Genomic DNA, 13,933 nt, shown 5'->3' with positions numbered 1-13,933 from the left:
GAGGCATCGCAGAGGTGTGCGTCCTGTGGCCCTCTCCTGCACAGGTGAGAGTGCCAGCTTGGCACATCGTGCACCTCCGGCGTCTGTCTCTCATTAACCTTGTATCGACAAAGCCGAGAGCCAGTTAATCCTAAGGATTCAATCTGCGTGAGTGCCAGGTTATTCCTTTTAAGCCCTCTGGCAACGTGAAGAAGGGGGAGGTGCTTTTTCATTATGAAGGGGCCTCACAAGAGAACGGAGGCGGCCTCTGCCCACCTGGTGTACAATTCCGATTCCGAGGCTGCTGAGAGCCATTCCTTTGCCTTAGAGATTTGTTCACAGTTAAAATGCAAATATCTTTGGCAAAGAGAATTTATTCAGAATGCTTTTTAAAACTTGCCTGAAAAGTTTGAATAATGAGGAGCATAAAGATTTTGAGGAAAGTGGAGCTTGGTATTGATGAGGAACATCTGGACAGTTTAAGGGAAAGGAAAAGGAGACACAAAGGCTGGCGAGACACCTTTTCCTACATTTGCTGGGCCTCCTTTCTCCACCCCTTTTCAAGAAAAAACTCTTTCATTTCCCCTTGTTTTTCATGGGTATTAACAACAACAGGTCGGGTACAGTGGTTCATGTCTGTAATCCCAGCACTTTGGGAGGCAGAGGCGAGAGGATCGCTTGAGTCCAGGGGTTGGAGACCAGATTGGGCAACATGGTAAAACCAAATCTCTATAAAGAATACAACAACAACAGAAATTAGCCTGGCATGGTGGTGTACGCCTGTAGTCCCAGTTACACATGAGGCTGAAGTGGGAGGATTGCTTGAGCCCAGGAGGCCAAGGCTGCAGTGAGCCAAGATCACACCGCTGCACTCCAGCCTGGGCAACAGTGAGACCTTGCCGCCCTCTGTTCATGCTTGTCCTGGTATAATTATTAATAGTGAGCACCTTTTACTCTCAGAAGGGTTCCAATTTGAACAATAAATCATATAATCACCCTGTTGATAGGTACCTCATAGAAAAAGGATATTTGTTTTGTCTCTTGTTTCTGTCTTCATTGCTTTTGGTCTGGTTTTGGGGAAGCTGCAAGGAGACACATGCTTCTACCTTCACATAGCAATTCAGTGACAAGTAGAAACATGAATCAAGTGGAAAAAACAAAACAAAACAAAACCCGAGGCAAGCCTAAAATACATCAAATTGCACCAAAAATGCAGACTAAAATGGAACGTGTTGTCCGTGGGTCCCTGATGCCTTCCTCAGGCCCCCAATGCTGGCTGTGATCACTGCTTAGCACTAAAGCCATCAGCCTGGGGCAGCAGGGACAAGGCTTTGGAAAATGGCACGGCAGGTTAGTCTGCTTGTGGCCTGTGGCCTGAATGAAACTTTTTGGGAGTGCAATATGCTGAAGATGTGGCTGCGTGGTAGTGTAGCCGCCCAGTGGGTTCTTGCCCACTGCCTAGACAATAGGGGTATTGTGTGATGGAGGTACTCAAAGTAGGGGGGAGGACACAGTCACATCTGCTTCTAGCACCAGCAAAGTGAAGGGTGATCCCTCGTCCTGGCCTCTCTGTAGAGGAGGGACTTTGGAGATATGTGTACACACACACACATGCATATACATACACACACACACACACACAAAGCAGGAACTCAGCATGTGGGTGAGCTGACAGTATGACATAGTATAAACAGATCTGGTTTTGGAGGCAATCAAACCTGAGTTCAAATCCTCCCAGCTCCACAGTTTATGAGCTGTGTTACCTTGGTCAAGTTTCTTAAACACTCTGAGTCTCAGTTTCCTTTACTTTGAAATGTAGTAGTTGTGAGGGTTAGCTGATATAATATATTCCAGTTTTTAGCACCGTGTCTGCCCCATAGGATGGTCAATAAATGTTAGTTTCCAATTTATCCTCATCCTGCCTTCCAGCTCTAGTACGTAAGAACCTTTAAGCGCAGCAGGAGGAGGCTTACGGAAGAGAAAAATGTACTTTCTTCTGGCCAAGGGAGCATGACCACAGTCAACATTTTATTTCGTTTCAGTTTTTATACTCATTACAGGCAGCATCCAGATTTAGCCCCACTCATCCAACTTCATATATTCCGTAGGGATGGCCTGGCTCCCGGCTTACGAAATGGCAATTGTTGTATGGCTGCTGAACAGAGGAATACAGCTGGGTAAAGAACAGGGAGTGTTTTGTTTACCAGAAATCATGCAGCTCAGAGTTATGTTTTGATTCCTTGAAGTTCCTGCAGGTAGATCCTGTAGTGATTTGGCACAGGTGTTTGCCTTTCAAACACTGCTGAAGGACTGCTCCTCTTTCTACTTCTTGCTATCTCCAAGAGGGTAACAGGATCTGTCTCCCAGAAAACAGCCTGCTCTTGCCCTGTTACTATTGTGCATCCTCTGGGTTTGGCCTTGACTCTCCTGTGTGCAATGCTGTGAGCAGAATATCAATTGGTGTAGAGGAGAAGCAAGCCAGGCACTGCCAGCCCAGAGCCTGCATTATCGGGGAGAAATCATGCTACATCACAGAAAATGACTTCTTTTTCTCACTTTATAAATTAGCTTGGCAATTGCTAGAATGATGAACCCTTAGTCTCACAGATCGTGCTTGTAAAGAGTGGGGAAAAAGGAACCAGAATGCAATGCTCTTTGCCATTCCAAAAGAGAAGCCTGAGTGAGAATTACTCTGGCAATCCCTAGGATACCCTATTCTCTACCCTCCCTGACTCCACTTTTTTCTCCTTAGTTGCATGCCTATTTTTGTTGCTCTATTGCAGAAAGCTTTGGCTAAGACATGGGATCTCAGCTGGGGCCTCCAGGCTGGGGAGAAGGACAGGGACCCTGCTTTTTTACAGGAGAAGGACCATGCAAAATGCTAGATTCCTGTGCCTGATAGTCGACTAGCCTTTTCAGATATAAGTTTATCCTGTATATTGATTTTGTCACAGAAGCATAAAAGCAGAGATCATCAGAGCTAGAAATGAACCAAAACATCACCTAGACTCACCCCTTTGCTCCATAGATAAGGAAATGGAGACCCAGAGAGGATAAGTGACCTACCCAAGGTCTTCATGCAGCTGACGGGTGGCCAGGCTGGGCTAGATCAGGAGCCTGGGTGGGCATCAACGTGCTTCCCCTTCCTTGCTCTGCCTACCAAAGACACAGGCTTAGGCTTCCCGAAGGGAAAATGGGTGGATTTTTCTCATTTCATTTTATTTCAAAGTAAAAAACACTTTCATAATTTGTTCTTATTGTACTTGCAAACTCTAATTACTAGTTCTAGTGTTAACTACCTAACATAATTTACTTAATTAGCTAATTACTAACAATGGAAAGTAGTTTTCTTTGACCTTTTATATTCACATTCTTCCCACCATAAAGAAGTTCATGTCTTTGGTGTTGAGTGACATTAGCATAAATGGTGAATTACTTGGCAGAAAACCATAGTCTAGCTCCTGAAGGTCGTGCTTTTCTCTATTAAACACTCTGTACTCCTTTATAAAGAAAGGACAATTTTGAATTAAAAGCAGTACACACATAGATACATACTAATCGTCAGGGAGAGTTAATGTCATAATTAAGTATAGAGGAATTGGGGCTCCTGAGGTCTGATTTCAAGTCTGATTTCTACCCTTTCCCAGATAGGTGACTTTGAGCAAATAACCTAAGCCTCTATTTCCTCAGTGGTAAAATGGTTGTGATGATTGTGCTTATTTTGTAGTTGCAATTAGGTTTAAGTGGAGGTGATATATATGTAAAGTTCTTAGTACCTTACCTGGTAAATACCAAGTCTTCAGTAAATAGTTGTGAATACATATGTATCACAGAAAAATTGGGGAGCTCACACAGATATGAAGAAGGAAATAAAGTCTGCCTTAGTTCCACCTCTTAGAGACTGCTTCTCTTCCCATTATATGCAGAATGACAGAAGATATAATTACAGACACATGTTCCTAACCTAAAGTATGTATATTTTAGTCAGCTATGAGTTCCTAATGTACGTATAATTTACTAGGCTTCTTTTCTCTTTTAGCATTCTTTGTGGACAGCTTCCCTTATTTTTTAAAATCATGATTTTTGAGGGTAAGAGATAATTATGCAACTTCATTGTGGCAGTAGCTAATGAGTACAGGGCCCTCAGATCTTTAGGTTTTATCTCATTGAGTAAACGTGATTCTTAATGTCTACAAATTATTCCATAGACATATCATAATTTATTTAATCATTTCCCTGTTGTTGCAAGTTAGTTTTTCCTATTTTATTTTATTTTTTGACTTCATAAGCTTCTTAGAATATAAATCTTTGCCTGCATTTTTGATCATGTTCTTAGGAGAGATTAAGTAAATTTTTGGGTCAAAACACAAACACTTGTCAGAATCTTAATCCATACTGCTAAGTTGCTTTGCAAAAAGGAGCAGTGCTTTGCTTTGTAAAGCTCATTTCCCAAAGCTGCACAGGCCAAGGTTTCCGACTGGGCTGTTTTTGTGAAAAGGGCAGTCAAAATCCTAATATTCTTGGTCAATCAGGAGTCAGTTTCCTCTTCCTTCCTCTCCTGGGCTATGTCTAGGACAGTTGGAAATATCTCCGGTTTGGGGATCCTTTTGGACCTCCTCCTAAGAAAAGTCCTGTGTATGCTGATTTGGAGGCTACCTAAACCTGAACTTGACCTCTAAAGCTCAGCTAATCTAATCCTAAGTCTTCTGATCAGTGACATGGCATCCTCCATCATGCTTGTATTTAAAAGCTTTCAAAACAGTCAAGCCCATGGGTTCTTCGCTCAGTTTGCTGTTGGTTGGATAATATCCCTTCTTTGTTAGAAAGTTACTGCTGAAGTTTACCCTCAAATCCTTAATGAATTTGGTCCTGTTGAGGGTACTCTCCAGGCACCTGGCTTCCCTTCTCAGTGTGCGGGCAACAACCCCATCACAGGGAAGCTTTGCTGATGCCCTCTCTGTGTCTGGTACAGGGAATGTTTGTTACCTGGCTTGGGTAACATGCTACCTCTTAAGCTTCTTCTCCATCTTCTCTTCCTTGAATCTAGACTTTTTACCTTTCCTGGAATCCTCTCTAGTCTCATGGCTGCTCCTCTGAATTAATTTATGCCTCAAATGTTGCATTTTTTTTTTGAGATGGAGTCTCACTATATCGCCCAGGCTGGAGTGCAATGGTGTGATCTTGGCTCACTGCAACCTCCTCTTCCCAGGCTCAAGTGATTCTCCTGCCTCAGCCTCCTGAGTAGCTGGGATTGCAGACATGCACCACCATGCCCGGCTAATTTTTGTATTTACAGTATAGATGAGGTTTCACCATGTTGGCCAGGTTGGTCTTGAACTCTTGACCTCAAGTGATCCACCTGCCTCAGCCTCCCAAAGTGGTGGGGTGACAGGCGTGAGCCACCATGCCCAGCCAAATGTTGCATACTTAGTTAATTGGTTTCTCTGCTGCCAACCTCTGCTTCCTCTAACCTGTCCTGAACCCAGTTGGCAAATTAATCTTCTTTAAACATAGTCCTGAGGCTCCACTCTTCCCTGATAACCAGATTAAGCATACTGTCAAGGGCATCCATTGTGTAGTCCCTGTTTCCTGGTCACCCCCATTGCATTTTCCACCCAAAAGGCATTACTTGCTGTTTTCCAGTGGACCCAATCCTTTTCAGACTTCTTACTTTCCCCTTGCTTAATTGCCCTCCCTTTACCCATGTGTCTGTGTTGAAATTTCATCAATGATTAGTGGCTATCCCAAACGCTCCTACGTGAGGCCTGTCTTAACCCTCTTCACTAGAATGAAAGCTTACTCTTCATGAATACCTATTGCATATTCTTCTGTCTTCTCAGTTTGCCCCATATTAGAATGATTTCTTTGGCTGGAGAATTCTCCCTTTGTCCCAATCTTGGCAGATAATAAACTCCTGGATGGCTTGGCTGTGTCTGCTTCCTCTCTGTATCACTGGCATCACCTGAGGAGTGCTTTGTACACGGACACTCACATGTTCTGAGACAGAAGTCCTCAGACGCAGCCCTCCTCTTGTGTTGCATGAGAGCGGGAGCAGCACAGCTGCCTGGATTTATTGTTTTTCCCAAGGGAGGTGATTATAACACTTTATCTTCCCCTTTTGGCTTTCAGCCAGTGGCTCTGCGTCTAATCTCTAATTTTCTTTTTGTTTAAAGGGTTGTTCTGTCTTCCCAGTCAAAGCAAAATGATGAGGGTAATAATGTGAGTTGTTATTTCTTGAAAACCTACTATGTGCTAGACACTGTGCTTTACATACGAGATCTCGTTTATTAATCTTCACAAACATTTTATAAATTAGGTACTATTTCCCTCTTTTATGGATGAGAAAATGGAAGCCTGGAGAGATTAAAAAACCTGCACCCAAATCATTGAAGTTGTAGATTAGAGTTGGAATCAAGAGCTGAACCCAGGGCTGTCAGCCCAAGTCTTCTCACTATGTCCTGCTAGAAAAGGATGACTTAAGGGTGGGGTGGATATCAGACTTGGCTCACTTTTCCTGGGACCTAAGACCATGAGGCTTTTGCAGTAGAGGGACATGCAAACCTCTATTGCAGCTTAGTTTTGCTGAGCACTGGCTCCTCTTCATCTGTTTCAGGCCTTAGGAAAGGACAGGGAGATTGAGTTAAGCCTCTGCTCCCAGACATATCACTGCACTAATAGGCAAAATGTACCCTTGATGTTAAATTGTGGGAAACTTGACTCATTGCTATACTATCCAGGTCATCTGCTTGCTGGGCAAAGGCAGTTAAAAATGGGTACAGTATATGCCAAGATTAAGACACTCTTAAAACTAGTTATGGTGGGAGAATTCAATGCTGATTTTTAAGGAACTCTAGAAAAGAGTACCTTTGCTTAGTGATTGATGTAAAGTAGTCACTTAATAGACATTAATCAAATAAATGAATTAATTAATGAATATAGTATGAATTAGTGGTATTTTATGGGGTTTTTTTTTTACTGGCAAGCGATGTGGAATAATGGGAAAAATGGGATCTGCCAATCATTAGTGCGCTGACCTTGAGTAACTTATTCTCCCTGAGGTTCAATTTGTCATGTGTAACATGGTAATGTTATTACCCACTGTCAAGAACTATGGGAAATCTGAGATTTTACCTTCTTTCAAGCTAATGTGGCCTGACACATTTTCAAAGATGCTTGCAGAAGACATGGGTATTTTGGGTCAGATACATGGAATTTACTACTCATGGCATGGCAAAACATGAACATCACCATATTTGTATCTATTTCCTTTGCAAATGGCTCTGATGTATGCTTGTTCACAGAGTGAGCTGTGTTAAAGAAGAGGGACCCCAAGCTTAGGTGTCCGGAATTTAAAATGGGCAGTAAGCATGCTTGCCTTTTTCTCTGGCAGAAGATGCTATCTTCCCTTTTTCAGGCTGTTCGCTCTCCACATGTCCTTGAGAAGATATATTGGAACAAAGGGTGATACTGCCATGCTTGCAAGACATACAGAATGCATGAAACCAGTGAAGGATTGTCTCCCAAAATCTACTTCATATATTTTGTTTCATGAAAATTAAAGAGCTAACATATTTTATCAGTTAGAATGGGCTGGGCAATTCTGCAGCAACACATGACTGTCACAGTGCCTTAAACCATGAAAGATTTCTTGCTAATGCCACATATTCATGGGGAATTGGCTGGGGACTCTGTTTCACATCAGGCTCACTCTGGTTCCCAGGCTGAAGGAAGTGCCATGATGTGGCACATTGCCATGGCAGCGGGCAAGTGAGTGTGCAAAATTGCATGCTGACTCTACAAACTCCACTCCAACTTCATCCCAGAAGTGACATGCATCACTTCTTCTCACATTTCATTGTCCAAAGCAAGTTATGTAGCCAAACCTAACCTCAAGAGGGAAGTGAAGTGTGCCCAGAAGAGCCAGAAATATTTATTTGGTAGGTGGCACAAATTACTGCTTCCCAAATGCAACGTCCTTGCACAAGTCTGGACACATTAAAAATGGTCACTTCCCTCTTCTTCTTTACTTCTGGAGTCATGAATTTGGAGAAGGTCAGAAGTGTGGTTCTTCGGTTAAGAAAAAACTCATGGCGGTCACGGATTCAGGTTGTCCTCTGTCTATCGGCACCCGTGGTCAAGAAAATAATTTGCAGAATTTCCAGTATAAAGCTATGTGCCGAAGCTTATAAATCAAGTTAATAAATACTAATTATTAATATGCATTCAAGATCACAAGTTTGTTGGTCAACATTAAAAAAGAAGAAACACAGAATTTCTCCTAATCCCCAATTATTGCACAGAGATAATAACTAGATTGAGAAAGAAAAGAAAAATGTTGATTTATTTTCATTCATGGTACAATGCAATCACAGACTCAATAGCTGAAATACTTTCTGACTTGAACTGGTCACTGCGTCTGACTAGCAATCATTGAATGCCACTAGAATGAAATAAACATTACTAATTATCACAGCCTCCATGCTTCAGAGTTTAGAGACACCAGACAGGTCATTAATTTCTTTTTTCATTCATTGAGAGCCCCTATCTGTCAGGCACTGAGTTAAGGATGTGGGGACAGAATTAGAAGCAAAACTGAAATGGTTCTTGGCTCCAAGGAGTTTAGAGTCTAGAGGGAAAAAAGATAACAGTAGAAACTAACTCTTATTCATGGCTTGCTTACTAGGGGCTGAGCATGGGGCTGTGCAATACATCTGCATTTCATAAGAGAGTCGACAGCCTTGTGTTGGTTTATTACTCACAAGAACCCTGCGGAGATGGTGAGAACCATGGCTTTGACTTGGTACAATCAAGACTCAGAAATGTTATTCAGTATATTCTTGGGGTGCCAGGAGAGCTAGGTCAGAATTCAGCTCTCATGTCTCAGATTACAGATGCATTGACACCTAACCATTTTCACTAACCGGCACCACAAAAACCAGCCTTGTTTATAGGTTGGGCATCCCCACCTCCAGGCGGTGCCTTCTCTTAGTTAATATTTCCCATCAGTGAATGAATTATTCAAAGAATTGGTTGCACACCTATTTGGTGTCAGGCACTGTGCAAAGCGCCTACTCACTACGGATTTCACACTACTCCTACAATTATCTGCAAGGGTAGGAATCATGATTTGACAAATGAAGAAATGAAGAATCGTAGAGTGAGAGATTTGCCTATTATTTCCAGGGTTCAAAATTGGTGGAGGGAGCCAGGAATCAACCAAGCCATGTCTGAGCCAGAACTCTTCCTAGGGGCACAACTCTGCCCCTGTGAACTGCTGGCAGGTCTGGCCAGTGGATACTCTCAGACCTATAACCGTGGCTCCTGCCAGACATCCCTAAGTCCCCCTGCAATAACATTGGGTTATGAAATCTAGGCAGCTAGTAGAAACAGATCACTTTGAGGATACCTGCCTCTTCTCGCTGCAGCAGCACAACTTGCTGCTTTTACTCACCTATTCTAATGAATTCAACAAACATTGACTGAGCAGTTTCAACGTAACACTCCCTGGAGGCTACCAGGGTGAGTTCAACATAGCTCTAGTCTCAAAGGGTTGAAAATCAACAGTGGGAGAGAAACTTAGAACCACAGAAACTATAATGCAGGTAGACAACTCAGGGTTATAACGAACAAAATGCAACAGGAGAGAGAGAGAGAAAATCCTACTGGGAAATCTGGGAAGGCTTTGGGGGTAAGTGTGTGATTTGTCAGGGTTTTAAAGATAGATAAGACTCAAGTGCTCGAAATGGGCAGAGAGGAGTGGAGGGAAAGAGTGTGAAGAAGCCACATCATGCAAGCAGAAGGGGCTGTTTCTTTCAGAGATTTGGAACCTGGAAGAAGAGTTGTTTTTCTGGAGTTCACAAAGTCTGACCCATTTTCACAGAGCCTGTGGGGAGGAACAACTAGTGCAAGCCAGGTGCAGTTGGAGAAGCTGCCTCAAAGGTTAGCTGAGAAGAAAGTCTGTTGTGGACACTTAGAAAGTCTTTTCTGAAAGGGAGCCATCTGGTGCTTAGTACCAAGCAAGCTTCTTTCTGTTTTTCCAGGCTTCTGAGCACTGGTGGCTGATGCACAGTTCCCCTGGGCTTTGCGAGGGTGGAGGGACTGGTGGTGGCTTCCTGGGCTGTAAAAGGCTGCATCTCATGCCTGAGGTCCCAGCCTCTGCACCTCTGCAGAGTGTGGTCCCTATGGGGAGCTGATGAGCTGACAGCTGTCTCTTCAGAGGCCCCCCGGGTCTTCATTGCCTCCGTGTGCATGTCCCCTTGCGGGAAGCATGGAAGGTTTTTAATCCTGGCCAGTCACATCTGGGAAAAACAACCCAAATGTTAATCCATCTGGAGAGGGAACTAATCCATATCTTCTGCTGTCTTTATCTTTTGTGTTTCATCTCTGGATTTTTAAATCTAATTATGAAGCCAGAACGAGCCCCCTGCAAGCCTGTCTCTTACCCTTCAGGCAGCCTTTAAATGTTCCTTTGTGCATGGTCTCCTTACGCTTCTAGCAGAGTTCCTTTCATCGGAATGTGGCACAGCTCTTTAAACAGAGAAACAAAGCCTCACTACACCCCCATGAGGAAAGAAGCAATCATAACTTGCTTTCACCACAGCTGAGAAGATGAAGGAATGGGCGGCCACTTGCTTAAGGAGTCCCAGCTACTATGGCCCTCCTAAAACAACAAGAGCACTAGCCATATCCTGCCCTTGTGTATTTTTCTAGAAGTAGACTCAGGTTCAAGAAGGAACTTTGTATATTTCTTCCTAAATGGGCTCCTCCTCCTGTACCCTGTGTTTAGAAAAATGGTATCAACCAATCACCCAAGCCTGGATATTTCCGCTCTCTTGGGCAGTGGAGACTTAACTGATCTTTCAATGGTCGTGTCTCTTCTGCCTTTTCTCTCTCTCTGATACTCTGGGGTACCCTGCTAGCTTGGATTATTACCACAGCTTGCCCTCCTTAGTCTCTGTTTTTATTGTACGTTCCTCCTAATCTACCCTCCAGGCTGCTATCAGACTAAACTCTCTAAAAGACAAACTTAGTTAAGTCATGCCTCTGCTTAAAATCCTTCTCCTATAGGATAAGATGGACACTCCTTAGCCTGATATAAAAGCTCCAGGCTCTACCTGTGCAATCTCACCTGCCACCTATACCTCTCTATACTCCCTATAACCAGCGTTTTGGAACTACTTCTTGTTTCCTGGACATGATGCCGCCTCCTTTGGCATGTGGTCCATGCAGTAATCTGACCCTCCTGTCAGGGGAAATTCTACCTGTCATCAAAATCCAGCTCAAGGGTGGTCTCCACTCTGAACATCAAATGGTAATGAGTACTTGCTTCTTTGTGTTGCATTGTATTTTCACTGGTTTTCTGTTGGAGCACACAATAAGATTATTTTACTTACTCCTTGTTTACATATTCTCACCTCACCCCTAAATAGCCTGTGCATTTCTCCTAGACAAGTGCTGTGTCTTATTCATCTTGGCCTCGTTGGCACCCAGTATAGTGCCTTGAAGATAGTAGGCATTCAATAAAGTTTGCTAAGTGAGTAGAATTATCACATCCATCACGGGAAAGAGCATTAACAGATAGGGAAATTGAGGTTGAGGATTTTCCTAGACTCATACTGTTAATTAAAGTACTGATGCAATGACTGAAACCCAAGTCTTCTGCTTTATAGGTCATTATACTTCTTTAGATCCTCAAACCAACAACTCTAGGAAATTGCTTTAGGGAAGAGTTTATATTCACCTACATGTCACAGATGACAGTAATTTATATACCCAACCAATATTTTCATGGGTTTAGTATAAACTAAACACTGTGCTAGACATTACAATTATAGGAGTATACAAGACAAAAAATATCCTTTCCTACAATAAACTTTCTACTTGGACAAACAGACACAAAACAGATGAAGAATTAAATAAATATGAGGAGAGCAGGCAGGGGCCAGATCAGGTAGAAACTTGAAAGCCATCATAAGGTTCCTGGATTTTATTCTAAAGAATAACCAGAAGCCATTGGTGGCTTTAAAGGAGGGAATCTGATGGCTGTGTGTACATGAGTTTGGCACAGAGAAGATGAGGGGGACATGAATTTAAGAGTTACTGTAGTTTCTGGAGAGATATGATGATGGTGGCAGTAGAAGTGAAGGAAGGTGAACTGATTTGTTTTAGGGGTAACCTGCCAGTGTTTGTTGATGGACTGGTTGTGGTTAGCATCCTTGGTCTGGAATAGTCTTAAGCCATGACTATCATCTGCCTGCCTCTCAGTATCATGCTGATGGCTGCAGAGGCATTGAGATGGTACTCTTGAGTCACTGAGGAAGTCCAGAATTCGGTCATCACCAGCTATTTCCACAAACAACCCCATAACACTTTATTATGTGTACAATATTATTGAAGCCCTTCTTTGGGATTCAGACTTTTTCTTGTACTCCCAAAGGCCAAGGATGATGGCAACAGGGCCCTGGTCCTGGGCCAGTCTGGATCTGAGTATGGCCCTAAAAGATCTGACACTAAGGCTAGTATGTTGTAAGAGCCTGGGGACTTGAAGCTGTACAGTCTCATTTTCAAGTCCTTGCTCAACTGTTTACTAGCAATGTCACTTTGGGAAGAAATTTTTAACCTCTCTGAATCTTAGTTATCTTATTTGTAAAACGGACATCATGAATACACACCTCACAGAGTTGGTGTGAAAATGAATGACATAAGTAAAGCCCAGGAAGGGGTAAAGGGTCAAGAAGAAAACTCGAGGACAGGCGGGAACAGTCCTTACATTCCCTGGTACCAGCCTGGTCTTGACATAACTGTGCCAGAAGAGTCAGAATTTTCACATTCCTAGATGGGTGCTCACCCAGTTTTAGGAAAAATTTTTTTTCCCTCCTCTGTGGTGGCACTTTGAGGAGGTATAGTGTGGAGCACAAAGGAATTCTCTTTGTCCCAGTGAGGATGATAACAGCAGGGTAGATTTATGGCAACATGGTGAAGATATCCATCTTCAGCCAGTACTGCAGCAGCCTCTGATGTTGATTCTGGACTTGGGGATAAGGTGGAAGCTACAAGAGGAGATTCCTGAAAGGATCTTTCTCTTATTGACTTTCCCATAAATGTGTGGTTTTGAGTGGTGAATAGAGAAGGATATCTCTGTGGGCAGATGTTGGCTGCTGTGGCATAAGTTGTTCCTGGCGGGTCATTCCCTTGGAGGCTAGGGGTTCTTTAGACAGGAAACCAAGACTTGTGGACCTTAGGCAGGCATGCAAAAGCATTCCCTGGTCTTCTTTGAGCTTTGGCCTTTTTGAAAATAACTTTGAGCGGTCTCAAGCAGGGATCAGAAAGCCGATTTACCTTTGATTGGTAGTTGATGCTGGAGTGCTAAGACTAAGTCTTCATTCAATGAGGAAGAGTGGTGCGGTTGATTAGTGTTGTCTGCCATGAGCAGCCTAGGGAAGACTACAGCATGTAGGCTATGGATTGGTCATCCCTGATGTGGAGATTCAGGAGGGCCCTCTAGGATGGCAGGGACTAAATGTGCCCTTGTATCTCCATGCACATTTAGCCCCTTACTAAATAAAAATGGATAAACTACATTGTGTAAACCAGATGATCTGGTTGCTTGTTATTTTCTGTTTATTTATCTTTTTTGATCCCTTAACCATTACTTTAACTTTCTAAAAATTTTATGGCTGGGTCTCTGCTTTGTCACATGGAACTATCAGAGAGTACACGTCTGGGTGAGAGTATAAAGGGGAAGTACAAGTCCCTGAGAAGAGTGATGCTGGTAGTGGACGTCACCCTAAGACTCCAAGAAGAAGGCAAACCTCGGAGTCCACATGCCCACTTCCCACATATAAATTTTCCCTCCATTGCTAGCTGTAGGCAAGCTGAATTCTAATTCTGTGTAGGTAGGATTTCATTCTTTTCTTAGCTTTACCTTTTTGAGAATCTGTCACCCAGGCTGGAG

Source organism: Piliocolobus tephrosceles, chromosome X (genome assembly GCF_002776525.5).
Source record: "Piliocolobus tephrosceles isolate RC106 chromosome X, ASM277652v3, whole genome shotgun sequence".
In the NCBI taxonomy this organism is placed as follows: domain Eukaryota; kingdom Metazoa; phylum Chordata; class Mammalia; order Primates; family Cercopithecidae; genus Piliocolobus; species Piliocolobus tephrosceles.
Note: the sequence above shows the minus strand (reverse complement) of the source record.